This window comes from Neopsephotus bourkii, unplaced genomic scaffold (genome assembly GCF_033783945.1).
Source record: "Neopsephotus bourkii isolate Nb327-2 ecotype Australia unplaced genomic scaffold, CSIRO-AGI_Nbou_v1 NB_359, whole genome shotgun sequence".
NCBI lineage: Eukaryota > Metazoa > Chordata > Aves > Psittaciformes > Psittacidae > Neopsephotus > Neopsephotus bourkii.
In genome coordinates this window covers 934399-948738 of record NW_026900865.1, presented here as the reverse complement: position 1 = coordinate 948738, position 14340 = coordinate 934399, and positions in this window count along the sequence as shown.

The following is a 14340-nucleotide window of genomic DNA, read 5'->3' as shown; positions in this document are numbered from 1 at the left end:
GATAAATTGGTTTAGTTTTGTTCCCCAGTCCCATAGTTGGAGCATAACATCCTCTCTTCCATCTTTTCACGTATAAAAGTTGGATACAAATGCATGTGTTGGTGCATGGCAAGGAGAAGGAAACCCCATAAATAGATAATAATGAATTAAGGATTCATTCTGTAATCCAGTCACCTAAGAATACACTGGTATGTTTTTCATTTCAGATTTGGTGCATTGACTATGGATGGTGGCCTGCGGAACGTGGACTGTATCTAGTGTTCAAAGGACCTGAAGAGGACTTGTAAATTTTTTCAAGGGGAAAAAGTACTGTTGGGACATTTAAAGGCAGATATTAAATCTGTATCCAGGTTTTATTTCCCTCTACAACTGTAGTATTAAAGAAAATGTAAATATGTATAATATGTAAATATAAAAGAAATATCTATCTTTTTTTTTTTTTGTGGGGGTTAATGTTAGGATAGAATTACTCTTGGCAGGGAATCGAGCCCCTTGGAGGATCTCTGATGAAGTCCTAAAGGTAAAAATGTTGTTGATGAAATAGGCATTTGTTTGCTTTGAATATTGCCCGTTTTATTCTCAGAATGCAACTTAGTCTTTATTGCAAGAGGACTTGTGGAACCCTGAACGTTATGAATAGCCTTTAAAGGGTGTTTTGGATTTCCTTTAACCACTACTACTAGTTTGGAGTTCAGCTGAATGACTCTGATTGTCACAGAACATGATGGCTCTTTTAAATGAGATATTTTTCTAAATGTGAATAGGGACTAAAAGCACAGGTAGGACAGAGTAGAAATGCAATTCTCTTCACATCCAGACTATTAGAAGTTAGTTCACTTCCACTTGAGAGAACAAATTCATGATGTTTTTTGAAGTTCCTCTCCATATCTGGTGCTGTGCTGTCTGTAAACATTTGACTGCTCTGTACATGCAAGTTTTGCACTCCATGTTGTCAGACTGGATGTAAAAATGTCTGGTTTAGAGTACAGCACGTCCAGAATTTCCCTGAACTCTTTTTTTGATCACCACAGTGTCATGGTTTAAGCCCAGATGGCAACCCAGAACCATGCAGCCGCTCGCTCACTCCCCCACTCCTTCCTCCCCCTGCTCCTGGAGGGATGGGGAGGAGAATCGAAAGAATGTAAGTCCTACGGGTTGAGATAAGAACAGTCCAGTAACTAAAGTATAACACAAACCGCTGCTGCTACCACCAATAATAATAATGATAAGGGAAACAACAAGGGAAGAGAATACAACCGCTCACCACCAGCCGACCGATACCCAGCCTGACCCAAGCAGTGATCTAGCCCTTCCGGGTAACTGCTCCCAGTTTATATACTGGGCATGATGTGCTGTGGTATGGAATACCTCTTTGGTCAGTTTGGGTCAGGTGTCCTGTCTCTGCTTCCTCCTGGCTTCCCCTCCTCCCTGGCAGAGCCTGAGATTCAGAAAGTCCTTGATCAGAGTAAACATTACTGAGCAGCAACTGGAAACATCGGTGTTAGCAGCGCTGTTCCCAGGCTGAAAGTCAAAACCACAGCACTGCACCAGCTATTAAGAAGGAGAAAAATGACTGCTACTGCTGAACCCAGGACAACAAGAAAAGTGGGTTCTCAAAATAAAATAGCTTTTTCAGAGTCCTGTTTGCAGGCATAATCTTTAAAAAGGTTAAGAATCGGTATGTGGAGAGGTTGTGGGCATTCAGGAGCCAGGCAGCATCATGCCCCAGTGGAAACTGAAAACTGGAAAAATACTTTATCAGTCTAGATCATGAAAAAGAACAACACTCGCTGCTGACTTACAACTGAGATACCCAACTTAGGTGGAAAACTTAGGAAGACTACTTACGTATTTTCCAGTATCAGTTATTTTGCAGTATCAGTAGTTACTACTTTCAGTACTACATTATTGGGTTGCAGCGATGCAGAACAAAACAGTCTGCTCCAAAACATGTAGGAGAGGAGAAAGAGGAAAAGAAATGGAAACTCAGAAAACATCCCTCACTTTGTTTGGATACTGCAGATGTACTGACTTGTTTCAGACAAAGAGCATGCAAATTATTGCAGGAGTCATTCTTTTCTGGTGGAAACCTTGCCAGGGGTGTTCTGTGGTGACCAGCAGCACTTCTGGTTGCTGTACTACATCTGTCACAAGGGCTGGACCAGTTATATTGAGAATTTGTCATCCTTAACAGTGAAACGTGTAGGAATAAACTGAGCAGTGGTAACCTCTGATAGCATCTGTTTTGGGATGCTGATTCCCTGCTTACCTGTCCAGGTCAGAACACAAAATGTTTTCATTGCTTTTTAAAAAAAAAGTTTGACTAGAAATGCATCAAATTTATAGTTGATCCTTCCATTGTTAAAGGAAGAGGACATTCACTGCCCTGATGTCAGAGACCTGCTTTCTAGTGTTCATGATGAAAATCAAGTATTAAAAGGGAATTCAGATATGTTTTACACCCACATGAGAGGCTTCATTCTTTGGAAGCTTTGTCCCCAAAAAATCTAGCTATGCAAAAGGAGTGCAACAGTTTGTTGGGTGTTTTTCCTTGGATAGCCATGGAATTCTGAACTGTTTGTTTTAAAATACCAGAATCATATCAAACTGGAATGTTTTAATGCCTGTTTGTACACTTGTTCATCCACATCCACAGTCTCACTGAGTGTCAGTAACACACGCGCACAAGTGTTAGAAGAATCATGCTCTCCAATTTGGCATAAACTGTGTTTTTTTCCAATACTGTCTGTAACACTTTGCTGTTTCAAAGGCTCTTCATCTTGAAAGAAATCGAGTGTTAGTTGGAATATATCATTTTCAAAGCTCTTTATTGTGAGGCTGGTGAGGCACTGGAACAGGTTGCCCAAAGAAGTGGCAAATGCTCCATCCATGGCAGTGTTCAAGGCCAAGCTGGACAGAGCCTTGGCAACATGGTCTGGCGTGAGGTGTCCCCATCCATGGCATCCATGGTTTGGAACTAGGTGATCTTAAGGTCCTTTCCAACCCAAACCATTCTGTGATTCTATACTGAAGCAGTCTGAAAAAGGAAGTTAAGTGTAGTAACAATACAGTCTGTACATTGATGTATGCACAGCATTGTTTTATACACAGTTGAAAACGTTTCGTTGTATTTTATGTTCATTTTAAACATTGCTTGGTTTAGTGTTGCTAAACACATCAGTAATCTTACACTTGTTAAAATTTCTTTTCCTAAAGCAATTTTAACTAAGCAGTAGCTAAGGAACTTGAAATAATCAGTTCATTATCTACCGATTGTGTTCTTACGAAGCAAATACATTTTTTGAGTCAAAGTGTGGTGTGTAGTGCCATCGTTTTGGGGCTCAAACCAAGTGTCCTGATGCTATTGGTCATGCTGCTGATTTGCCAAATGAAGTAATAGAAAGTAATATATAGTTCTTCATCCTGAAGCGGCTTTCCTGGTTTGGGGGGGCTAGCTTAGTATATTAATTATCTGTTACTTGAACAAACCTGTCTTCCTATGAATTGTGAAAATGCATGAGTGAATGACCTAATGGCATAAATACATCATCGACCACTTACTGCACGGTGTGGACTTACTTCTGTGTCTTCCTGTAATTTCACTTTCTGTTAATTTCACTATCACCTTACAATATCTTTGTTTTCTCTTCAGTACAGTACAAAGCCTGAAGTAGCAAGCCATGGCTTAGCTTGCATTAGCTGTGCAGAAAATGCATCCTGTACAGTGGAATCGCCAGCACAGGCTGTGCAGTAAAGCCACTCATCCTTTTTGTTTTTAACCACTCTGCTGACATGTATTCTGAACAACAGTAGTTCTCTGCAAGAGAGTCAACATTCATGGTCTCTGCTTGGTGTGAAACAGTCCACTGGTGGAGCTCCATAAGTACTGATTTAGTTTATTACTGGAGAAGCAGCAATTACAGAATAATTTTGGCTACAATACTATGGCAAGGATTAAAAAGGCTGAAAGGAAAAGATTGCTTTTTGGGTTTTAAGACTTGACGCCTACAAGAGGGGAGACGTGGAATAAACTGCATCAACTTGTTTGGGCAAAATGAAACGCAGAACTACCACTACGTAGTTGCATAGCCTGCTGGTGCTCTGAAATCCCTTCCATGGAGGGCATGAGATCACTGGGTAGCCATGGATGGTCAGCTAAACCAGGGGTGGCTTCTCACTAGGGACAGGAGCCCTGCCTTGGTTCTAGGGAGGAAAACCTGGGTTACCTGTGACCAGCCCCATGATGAGCACTTCAAAACTGGCTTGTAAAAATTGACAAGATATACTGGCCACCTGAAGATAAGCTAAAGGGGAAAAATATGCCTGGGGTCTGGATAACTGACCTGGGGAAAGTGGGAGTGGGTTAGCTGGAAGAATGGGAGAAAAGGGGAGCAGAATTCTTAAGTCACCTGAAGGCTGTTACAGAAGGTGTCTGTGGTGAAAGGAGTTGAGATTCTGAATATACATCGTAGTGCACAAAACAGAACAAAAAAAAATACCTTTCCAAGACTTTTCCAATAGATATCCTGAGTTTGGCAATACCTTTGTAAGACTAAAGAGAGTCAAGTGCCAGAATAGTTTTCTGGGAACTGAGCAGTATTGGTCGAACAGGGGGGTTTGGGAATGGGTTACCTGTTGGCAGCTCTTTTGGCCAATCTCACCACTGGCAAGGCTGCATGACCTTTTAATTTGCTGTGTTTTAGACAGCTTTCTGTTGTTGCTATTTGTTCCATTGACTACAAATAAAGTGCGGTAAGGGATATATCCCTCAGTGTAGTCTGCTGTTCTGACATTGGTACGGGCCTGGCCAGCAGTCAGTGCACTTGCAGATGCTTATCTTTTGGGGACCTTTCACCTCCTGTCACAAAGCAGACTGCCAGGGACAGGTCGAGTTGAGGGGTGCTACAAGCAGGGGGGGTACCACAGTTGTTCAGAGCTGTGTTCTGCTCTTGAAACCTCAGGTGTTGGATGCAGCTGGTGACTGTGCAGGCTTCCATGGCCTTCCCATCAAGGTGCATGTGTGTCACCACTGCCTGGCCATGGGAAACACTCCCTGCAGTAGCAGCTTGAAGTGACTTGGGCAGCTCATTTCAATGAGAGCTCGCAGAAGTGCATCACTGGCCCTTGCCAGCTCCCTGGTGCCAGCATGAGGGTCCCTTCAGCATATTTGAGTATGTTTATGCTGTGCAATGCGGGGTTTGTCAGTTCACTGCAGAGCTGGTGTCAGCAAATGCACCTGGCACGTAGCCCTGACTGTGCGGGGGAGCAGCCAAGCACTGGCTTTGCTTGGCTGGCACATCTGCCAACTCATGGTGAAGGAAGATGATGCTGGCACAATTGTACTGCCATGGGAGCCCTACAGCAGCTCCGGCTTTCAGCAGTCAGTAAGCAGTTTACAGCCTTTAACGAAATCAGGTCATGAGATTTAACTATTTTGGTTCCCCCCCTCCCCTTTTTATTCGTCGGAACCTTCTGTGTAAATGTGCAGATGAATTGTTCATGAACCCTGTTATCCTGAAAACACGTTATAGCCCTGCTACAGCCCACTTTATATCACTTCGATTCCGTGCACGGCTGCCTTAAAGCAGGCGATGTTTTAACGCCTGAGCTGCACCGGTCAGCTCACCGCGTGCTCCCCACAGCTGTAGGTTTGCTGGACCAGGGCTTTCCCCCTCTCTCACCGCGCTGTCACCTGCTTCCACATGGGGCTGGGCGCGGAGGAGCGGTGCGGGGCCGGGTCCCGCCTCCGCCTCTCCCTCTCCTTCCCTCCCCTCCGCCCGTCGCTGCTCCCAATTACAAGAGCCAGAGTTACGGAAACCCTTCCCGTGGAGACTTCAGCTCGGGAAACAAAACCCCGAAGCCACCAGGCGCAGTGTGTTACTGAGTCTTAACTGTTTTACCTGCTGTAGTAAATCCTAACCTCCTGGAAAGGCGTCACATCTGCTTGCAATCCCCACTCTTAGTGCGTGCCGCTACCAGCGCAGGTTACAGCCGCTCCAAACCACGGCGGCAGCGAGCCAAGGGAACGGGGCCGGCGCACCGGGAGTGACCCAGAGCCCCGGGCTGTGTTTGTTCCTCCCGAGCCGTCTCAAGGAGAGAGGACTCGGCAGCGGCGCCGAGCCGAGCCGAGCCGAGCGTGTGTGTGTGTGTGTGTGTGTGCGTGTGTGTGTGTGTGTGTGTGTGTGTGTGTTTGTGTGTGTTTTCCCACCCCGCCGCTCCGCTCCCCTGGCCCGCGGGTGCCGTGTGCGTGAGGCGCCAGCCGCCTAGGGGAGAGGCGGGCAGTGGCCGGCGCGCCCCGCTCCGCACGGCGGCCACCCCGGGCGAGCGGCGGGGCAAGCGGCCAACGGCCATGTTCCTGCAGCCCGATGCGCCCGACGGTGGCCCGGGTCCCGCGTACGGCGCCCGCCGCCGCCGCCGCCGCCCGGTCCCGCCGCGGCCCGGCCACGTCCGCACCATCTTCGAGGCGCCGCCGCCGGCGCCTGAGCCGCCGCACCGCTTCGGTCCGGCAGCAGCGGGAGCGTGGTGCGACCTCTGCTGCCGCCTCGTCCTCTGGCAGGGCCTGCGCTGCGCCGGTGAGCGGGAACGGGCGTCGCGGGCGGGGAGCGGTGGGCTCGGGGCGCTGCGCGGTCCTGGGCGGCCCTAGAGCGAGAGGCGGGCGGCCGGGTGGCGGCTCCTGCTCCGAGCCACTGACGCCGGCAACGGGCTCCTCGCCCGGCCCCGTCGGGTCTCCTGACAGGCGGCGGTGGGTGTGAGGGCAGCGGCTGGCGCTGCAGGCCGGGCGGGCGATAGGGGAGTGCGGGGTGAGCGCATGGCACTGGGCGAGGGCGTGGGTTGGGGTTACGGTGCAGTGGGTGAGCAGGGTAAAAGTGCTCCGTGTCTGCCCAGCGGGAGGGCAGCACCTCTTAAAGGTTGCTGCTGCCCCAGATGGTCCTCGTGGGCTCCCGGTGCCTGGCAGAAACCATGTGGGCTTCTGGTCCTTGAAAGAGGAGGGAAAGAATCATAGTATGAGTTGGAAGGGACCTTCCAAGGTCATCTAATCCAACCCCACCGCAATGATCAGGGACACCTTCAACTACATCACGTTGCTCAGAACCACATCCAGCCTGGCCTTGAATGTCTCCAGGGATGGCACATCCACCACCTCCCTGGGCAATACTGTGCCAGTGTTTTACCACCCTCATTGTAAAGAATTTCTTCTTCACGTCCAGCCCGAATCTCCCTTCTTTCAGTTTAAAACCATCACCCTTTGCCCTGTCACAACAGGCCCTGCTAAAAAGTCTCTCCCCATCTTCCTTATAGGTCCCTTTTAAGAACTGAAAGACTGCAATAAGGTCTTGCCAGTCTTCTCCAGGTTGAACACCCCCAACTCTCTCAGCCTTTCCTCATAGGAGAGGTGCTTCATCCATCTGATCAGTTTTGTAGCCTTCCCATCTTTGCAGGAGGTTGCGTCTTCTTGTACCACGCATCCCCCATGCTCACCATGTACATGTGCTTACTCTCTCAGCAAAGGTGCATTTTCCTTTCCCTGTGTAGAAAACAACTTCTCTGCTTTCCAGCCCTTCCATCGCCGCTGCTGGACTCTACCCCTCCTAGTTCCTGTAGGAGAACACGCATAATAGTGCTGGTGACAAGTCCTCTTTTGCCATCCCTAGGTCTGAAAAGCCTTTGGCCACACTGCTGGGTTTCATGCTTGTTTCTCTGGGTGTTCCTTGCCCAGGGCTGCCATGCTCCTGCACTTTTCAGGACAGCCTAGTGCTGTCTCCAGTGGAGTGACATGTTGTGTGCTTTGGTTTCTGTTCACGTCACTGCGCCTTTGTTTAACAGGTGACATTTGAAACCCAAGCTGGGACAGAAAGGTCAGTCTTTTCCTATTGTTGTGTTCTGGTTTAAGAAGATGCAATAACCTCCCACTGTCCTCTGCTGAGATACAGGATTTCTGTTATGCCATATACAGTCACTTCCAGTAGCTCTATTTGTGTGGTTAATCTTGGAATGGAAATACTTTGGCTGTGAAAATAAAGTATTTTCTATTTACCATTTCAGTCAGTGCACTGTTTGTTCTGACAGGTTGTATAGGGCTCTGATGTGAAAATAGACCTTAAACCCAGTATTTTTTCTTCTATGATCAAATGCTCCATGGCAAGAACTTCAAGTGTCATGTTGGATTATATATCTCCCAGCAATGTTTTCTCAGGATCATTACAGCTTACAGTGTTTTTCCTTCTCCTCCATGACAAGCTCCATTTTTATGGGGCGTACTTCTTCAAGCCGCTCTCTTGAATTGCTGTTTAAATACCAAAGGAAGCATTCAACATTTATGACCTAGCATGAATATAATATTTAAAAGCTGTAAAGTGCTATGGAGGTAAAAGGAAACAGTAGCCAAAGGATTGCTGCTGGAGCCTCTGTCCTTTCCCAGTTTACAGGCACACAGTGAGCCAGACTGAGAAAGAGATTTGGCTGAGGGCAATGAAAGCAGAGGCTGTGTCAGGAGCTCATAATCAGGAAGGGACGTGTGGCCAGCTGCCCTTGCAGCTCAGAGCTGGTTCATCCATTCTGTGGCCAGACATTGGCCTGCACCAGGCACAGGCTCTCCTGTGAGCAAGCAAACACAGAGGGGGAAAAAGGATGTCCCCCACGTTGGAAAGCCAGCAGATACAGCTGTGCTCAGCATCTGAACTGTGTCTAAACTGGCCTTGAAAGCTGCAGCAAATATACCCAGGACTATGGGTGAATTTGTGGCCACTGTAGTCACCTCCGTGGAAATGCTGTGGTAGTCTTTGTGTATCCCTTGTGAACCAGAGATCACAACCGAGGTTAAAATCACAAGTACCGGTCAGAGATTTTAATCTGCCTGGCAAGGTGTGATAGTGCCAAAAGGTTCCCAAGTAACTCTGGGTTTTCCAGGGGCCACAAGTGGTAGGGGCGTTCACTTTATGTCATCCAAACAGATAAACGCAACAGCATCTTCCAGGTACGAGGGAGCTACATACTGAATTGTCATGATTCTGAGTCACAAAGACATAGTTATTATACTGATTTCAGTTACGTTGTTGGAGTATTGGTTGAAGTTAAAGAAAAGATTCAAAGCAGCTTTGCAGAGAAGGACTTGGGGGTGTTGGTTAGTGGGAAAATGAGCATGAGCTGGCTTCAGTGTGTGCTTGTAGCTCAGAAAGCCAACCGTATCCTGGGCTGCATCAAAAGGAGTGTGACCAGCAGGTCGAAGGAGGTGATCCTGCCCCTTTATTCTGCTCTTGTGAGACCTCACTTGGAGTATTGTGTGCAGTTCTGGTGTCCTCAACATAAAAAGGACATGGAACTGTTGGAACAAGTCCAGAGTAGGGCCATGAGGATGATCAAGGACTGGAGCACCTCCCATGTGGAGACAGGCTGAGAAAATTGGGGTTGTTCAGCCTGGAGAAGAGAAGGCTGCGTGGAGACCTCATAGCAGCCTTCCAGTATCTGAAGGGGGCCTATAAGGATGCTGGGGATGGACTCTTCATTAGGGACTGTAGTGATAGGACAAGGGGTAATGGGTTAAAACTTAAACAGGGGAACCTTAGGTTGGATATAAGGAAGAATTTCTTTACTGTCAGGGTGGTGAGGCACTGGAATGGGTTGCCCAGGAAGGCTGTGAATGCTCCATCCCTGGCAGTGTTCAAGGCCAGGTTGGATGAGGCCTTGGGTGGCATAGTTTAGTGTGAGGTGTCCCTGCCCATGGGAGGGGGGTTGGAACTTGATGATCTTAAGGTCCTTTCCAACCCTAACTATTCTATGATTCTGTGATTGTTGCCCTTAGACAAAACCAGTCAGAGGTGCTGCATTTGGTGATAAGAATTAAAAGGCATGAGGAATTCCCTCTGGGAAGAAAGTCAAAGGACACATCAAAAGGGTAACTTTGAAGTATTGAAGTTCAGCCCTCTTCTAAGAGAAGAGATCTATGATGGACATCCTTGTAGGAGTGAGGGTTTCCTTTAGGTGTTTCTGTCCTGCCATCCACACAGGGACAGGGAAGATACCTGAGCTGAGCTTCACTGGAGGCTCCACTTTCCTTTTGGCATTTCACAGTGGGGCTGGGATCATCTTTGGGTTTTTGTATGCTCCTTGGTACACATCATAAAGTGAGGTGGGATCCCCGGAGTGAACAAGGAACTCCTGAGGAAAAGGTCTTTCTGCCTTTGTGAGATTCTTGTTCATAATCCACAAGTTTCGGTTTGGGCTTCTGCTATAAACTGGAAAAAGACTTTCATGTAACTCAGGGAATAAGGATTAGAATAAAAAAACCCCAAGGAGGCTGATGATCATCGGTTGCAGTGCGGTGCAGAGGTGCACTTTATTCAAGCAACTTGTTTCTCAGAAAAATGAATAAGGCAGCACTGATATTTCTGGACCTCAGCCCAGGAAGAAAGCCAAGTGTAATGAAATACCTCTGAAAAGGATGCTTTGTAGTATCTGAGCTCTTGCTGTTTGTTTTGGATTCCTTTTCAAAAGTGGCTTAATTGGTCTAGCAGTCCAGACTTGCTTTGCTGTTCACCTTTTCACCTCTATTATTTGGGGTAAAATCATGGTGATAGAGCGCAGATGCAGAATGCCATTGCCTGGCCTCAATTCTCTGCACAAAGTAATTTGAAACAGAAGCCATCGGGATTCTTCCAGTTCATTCCAGTGAAGTGACGTACAGTAAAGAGTGGATTTTCTTTTCTAGCATTCAGTTTTTCTTTCAATCTCAGAGCACTTTGGAGGGAAAATTCTCAATTTCTTGTATCATAGAATAGTTAGGGTTAGAAAGGACCTTAGGCTCATCCAGGTCCAACCCCCTGCCATGGGCAGGGATACCTCACACTAAACCATTTCACCCAAGGCTTCCTCCAACCTGGGCTTGAACACTGCCAGGGATGGAGCATTCACAGCCTCCCTGGGCAACCCAGGGAAAACCAGGTTGTTCCTTTCTAGTATTTAGTTATGGGACATGGTTGGGAAGTCATGGATGCTTCTGTTAAAAGCATGACATTGATGAACTGATAGTTATTACTCTTACCAACTGTATGTTGCATGTACAACACCACATGTATTCAGTTTGTGTGGCAAGGTTGATGGGGCTGCAGGAGTTAGACCACCAGTACACTGCATGACTTCAAGGACCTTGCTAAGCAGAGACTCACAAGTATTTGTAAAGTTGCCTGTAAAAAGTTGCCTGTTACTAAGGAAAAAAGGACAAAAAGGAAAAAACCAGAATATTTTTGTCATATTTCTGGTGGTTGGATTTCTTTATAAAGGTGCAATTGATGAGCATTGAGTCAATAGATATGTTTCAAATACTAGTTGGAAGTGATCATAGAATTATAGAACCATAGAATGGTTTGGGCTGGAAGGGACCTTAAAGCTCCTCCAGTTCCAACCCACTGCCACGGGCAGGGACACTTTCCACTGGAGCAGCTTGCTCCAAGCCCCTGTGTCCAACCTGGCCTTGAACACTGACAGGGATGGGGCAGCCACAGCTTCTCAGCACCCTCACAGTAAAAATGATTTTCCTTATATCTGATCTAAATCTCTCTCCTGTTAAGTTTAAAGCCATTGTCCCTCAGCCTGTTTCCTCCTTTGCCTATAGTGTTACTTGCTATACCTGCAGGTATGTTCTGCCTGTAACATTACCTGCGTGTACTGTGATCTGTGGATAGCAGACCTACCTGTCCCAGTGTAGAAGCCTCTCCAGTTGCAAGGTGCTCTGCAGAGATGCAGAAGCCCATGGGTGCAGATAAGTCTGCTCTTCCTCTCACACCTACCAGGCATTCATTTCAGCTTTGTTCATTGAAAAGCATCTCTATGTCTTTCCTACACATTTTTTGGATTTTGCCTTTTGAGTGGCATTCCCTCGTGAAGAGCATAGCACAGTTTCAGGGTCTGTCAGGGCCTTCTGCCTTTTTTTTTCTGCTGAAATGGGTATTTTGGTGGGACAAAAAAAACCCACCCAACCCCTTATCCTCTTAGAACAAATTAGGGTATATTATCTGAATGCTTCCTGTCAAGAATGGTAAAGAAATAGATTCCCCTTTACAGAAATGGAGGTAAAATGTAGAGGGAAGGAGTAAACGCAGAGATCAGTGATTTTCTTTTCCTTCAGAAAGATGCTCTTTTGACCATCAGATTCATGTACCGTACTTTTTCATGTTTTTAAGGAAGAGGATAAACTTTGTTACCTGTGCAGTAGGAGTACATTCATATTTAATCACATGTAATGGGGAGGTTAGGTTCCTAAAGCTACTTCTAGAGTTACGACTGAATTACCAAATGTGGTCAGGGACAAAGGAGCCCCTGAAAGGTTTCTCTAAAGAGTGAGAACTGGGGAGGCAGATTAGAAACAGTGGCACTTCCCATTCTTTCTCCAGGAAGTTGTTTAATGATGCACAATTCCCAACATTTCCTTTATTTTGTTTCAAATCCCAAACTACCACATTTCAGAATCCATAGGGGCTGGAGCAGCAGGAGGACACAGCGTTTGGGTTGTGCCAAGTGGGGCTCAGCTCAGAGAAAGAGCTGTTTTCTTCCCTGTTGGGTTTGAAGGAGTGTGGGTCATCTTTTGCCCCAGCAGGTTAGTTGCTGGAGCTCACAGGGCTAGTGGGGCTGGAGGATGCTGTGCCCAGTGCAGGGAGGAAGGAAGAGGTGTGGGAATGGAGAGCAAGGATCAGCTTTGATGGGGGTTGTTCTCCAAGGGTAATGCCTGCTGCCTTCTCTCCATCTCCTGGGGCATGTGTGTGATCTTCGCAGCCACAGTAGGGCTCCCACTGCTGCAAAGCTGAACCCTGCTCCCCCAGGTTTGCAGGGAACAGTAATTCCTCACAGAGTTCCTTGGTTTCCATAAGCTGTACACTCTCGTATGCAGAGGCTCTCACCCTTTCTCCAAGGATCTCTTTCTTTGTTCTTGTGTTCCCCACCTCATCAGCAGTTGATTAGTTGTGGTGTCCTTCGGAGTCTGGCTCTCTCAGATACAACCCTGGGAGACTACAGGCAGTAGCAGTTGTTACTCAGGTTGCATAGCCCTGAAGAGAGAAATATTATAAAATCACCCCATAACATTCCCATGCCGATGCTGACCAGGATCTGCATGGCTTTCCCGCTTGTCCCCCCAATGTGCTTTGGAGCTGCTCTGTAGGAAGCTCCCGCAGAAGCATTTGTGATGGGGCAGGAGCCCTGTCTGCTGCCCAGTGTTTCATTTCACATGCGGGATGGAAGCAGGCCAGATGCCATAAGGCTTGGTTTCAAACAAAGGGGTATTTGAGAGCTGATAGAGAAGCAGAAATGAGCCTACTAATGAAAAGGGGATAAAGCAGGTGTTTCTGGAGGCAGTGTTCATAACCTTGGATGTCTTCAAGATGCGTAATAAAACATAAAGCAATGATCTGTTTATAAAAGCAAAGATACTAGTAATAAAAATGTTGCTGTTACTCACCAGCATGATACCTGCTGATGGTCTGCCTGCCAAGAAAGCCTTGGGGAACCAAGGAGAAACTCGGCCTTGTTACGTGAGAGCTTTGGAGGCTTTGCTTGGTGCCTGTTTTATGCAGTTGGACCATGCTCAAAGTTCAACAGATGGCTAGCACTGCTTGGCTGGGAGTTTGGGGCATTGTGGAAAGTATCACTACAGGTGCCTGATGATTTACATTGCATCCACATACTATTGATATATTGCTAGTCTGGACTTTTAATGCACTGGGGGAAAAGGTAAAGCTGAAGTTTTACTGGATAATGTATTTTTTTATGAGTTGCTAACATGGTTCATTGCTGAAGGTTTTCTCAGGTTTTTGTTTTGGGTTTTTTTTTTTTGCATTTCCTGTAAGCTCTAAGAGTTGTTGGCCACACTAAGTGCTTAGTAGACAGTATGTGTGCATAGGAAGAAGCTGTCCCTGCTCTGAAGTGCTATGAGTGAAACAGAGAGAGATGAAAGCACCAGGAGGTGAAGTGACTTCTTCAAGGTCAACTGGGAGATCTCTGTCTAATCCAGCATTAGAGCTCAGCTCTTGCCCAGGGACCACAGTTATCTCTTCCTTCTGTTGCTAAGTAGTGTTGACCAGAAACCTCCAGCCTGGATTTCTTTATCTAAACAGTTAAAAGCAGGTCAGCACTGCACACAACAGAAACTAAATAGTGATGCTTTTTTGGCCGTGAGGCTTTATGAGCTGCTAGACATGTCTGTTTTCTCCACACTGTACTGAGTACTGACAAATGCCTTTTTGATTTGCTCGGTAAAGGAAGAGCACATCACGTGGAGTAGCTTGGGTACAACAGTCTGACAGGGAGTGTAGGAGCTTGGGAGGAAGTATGAAGAGCTACAATGAAAGTTCA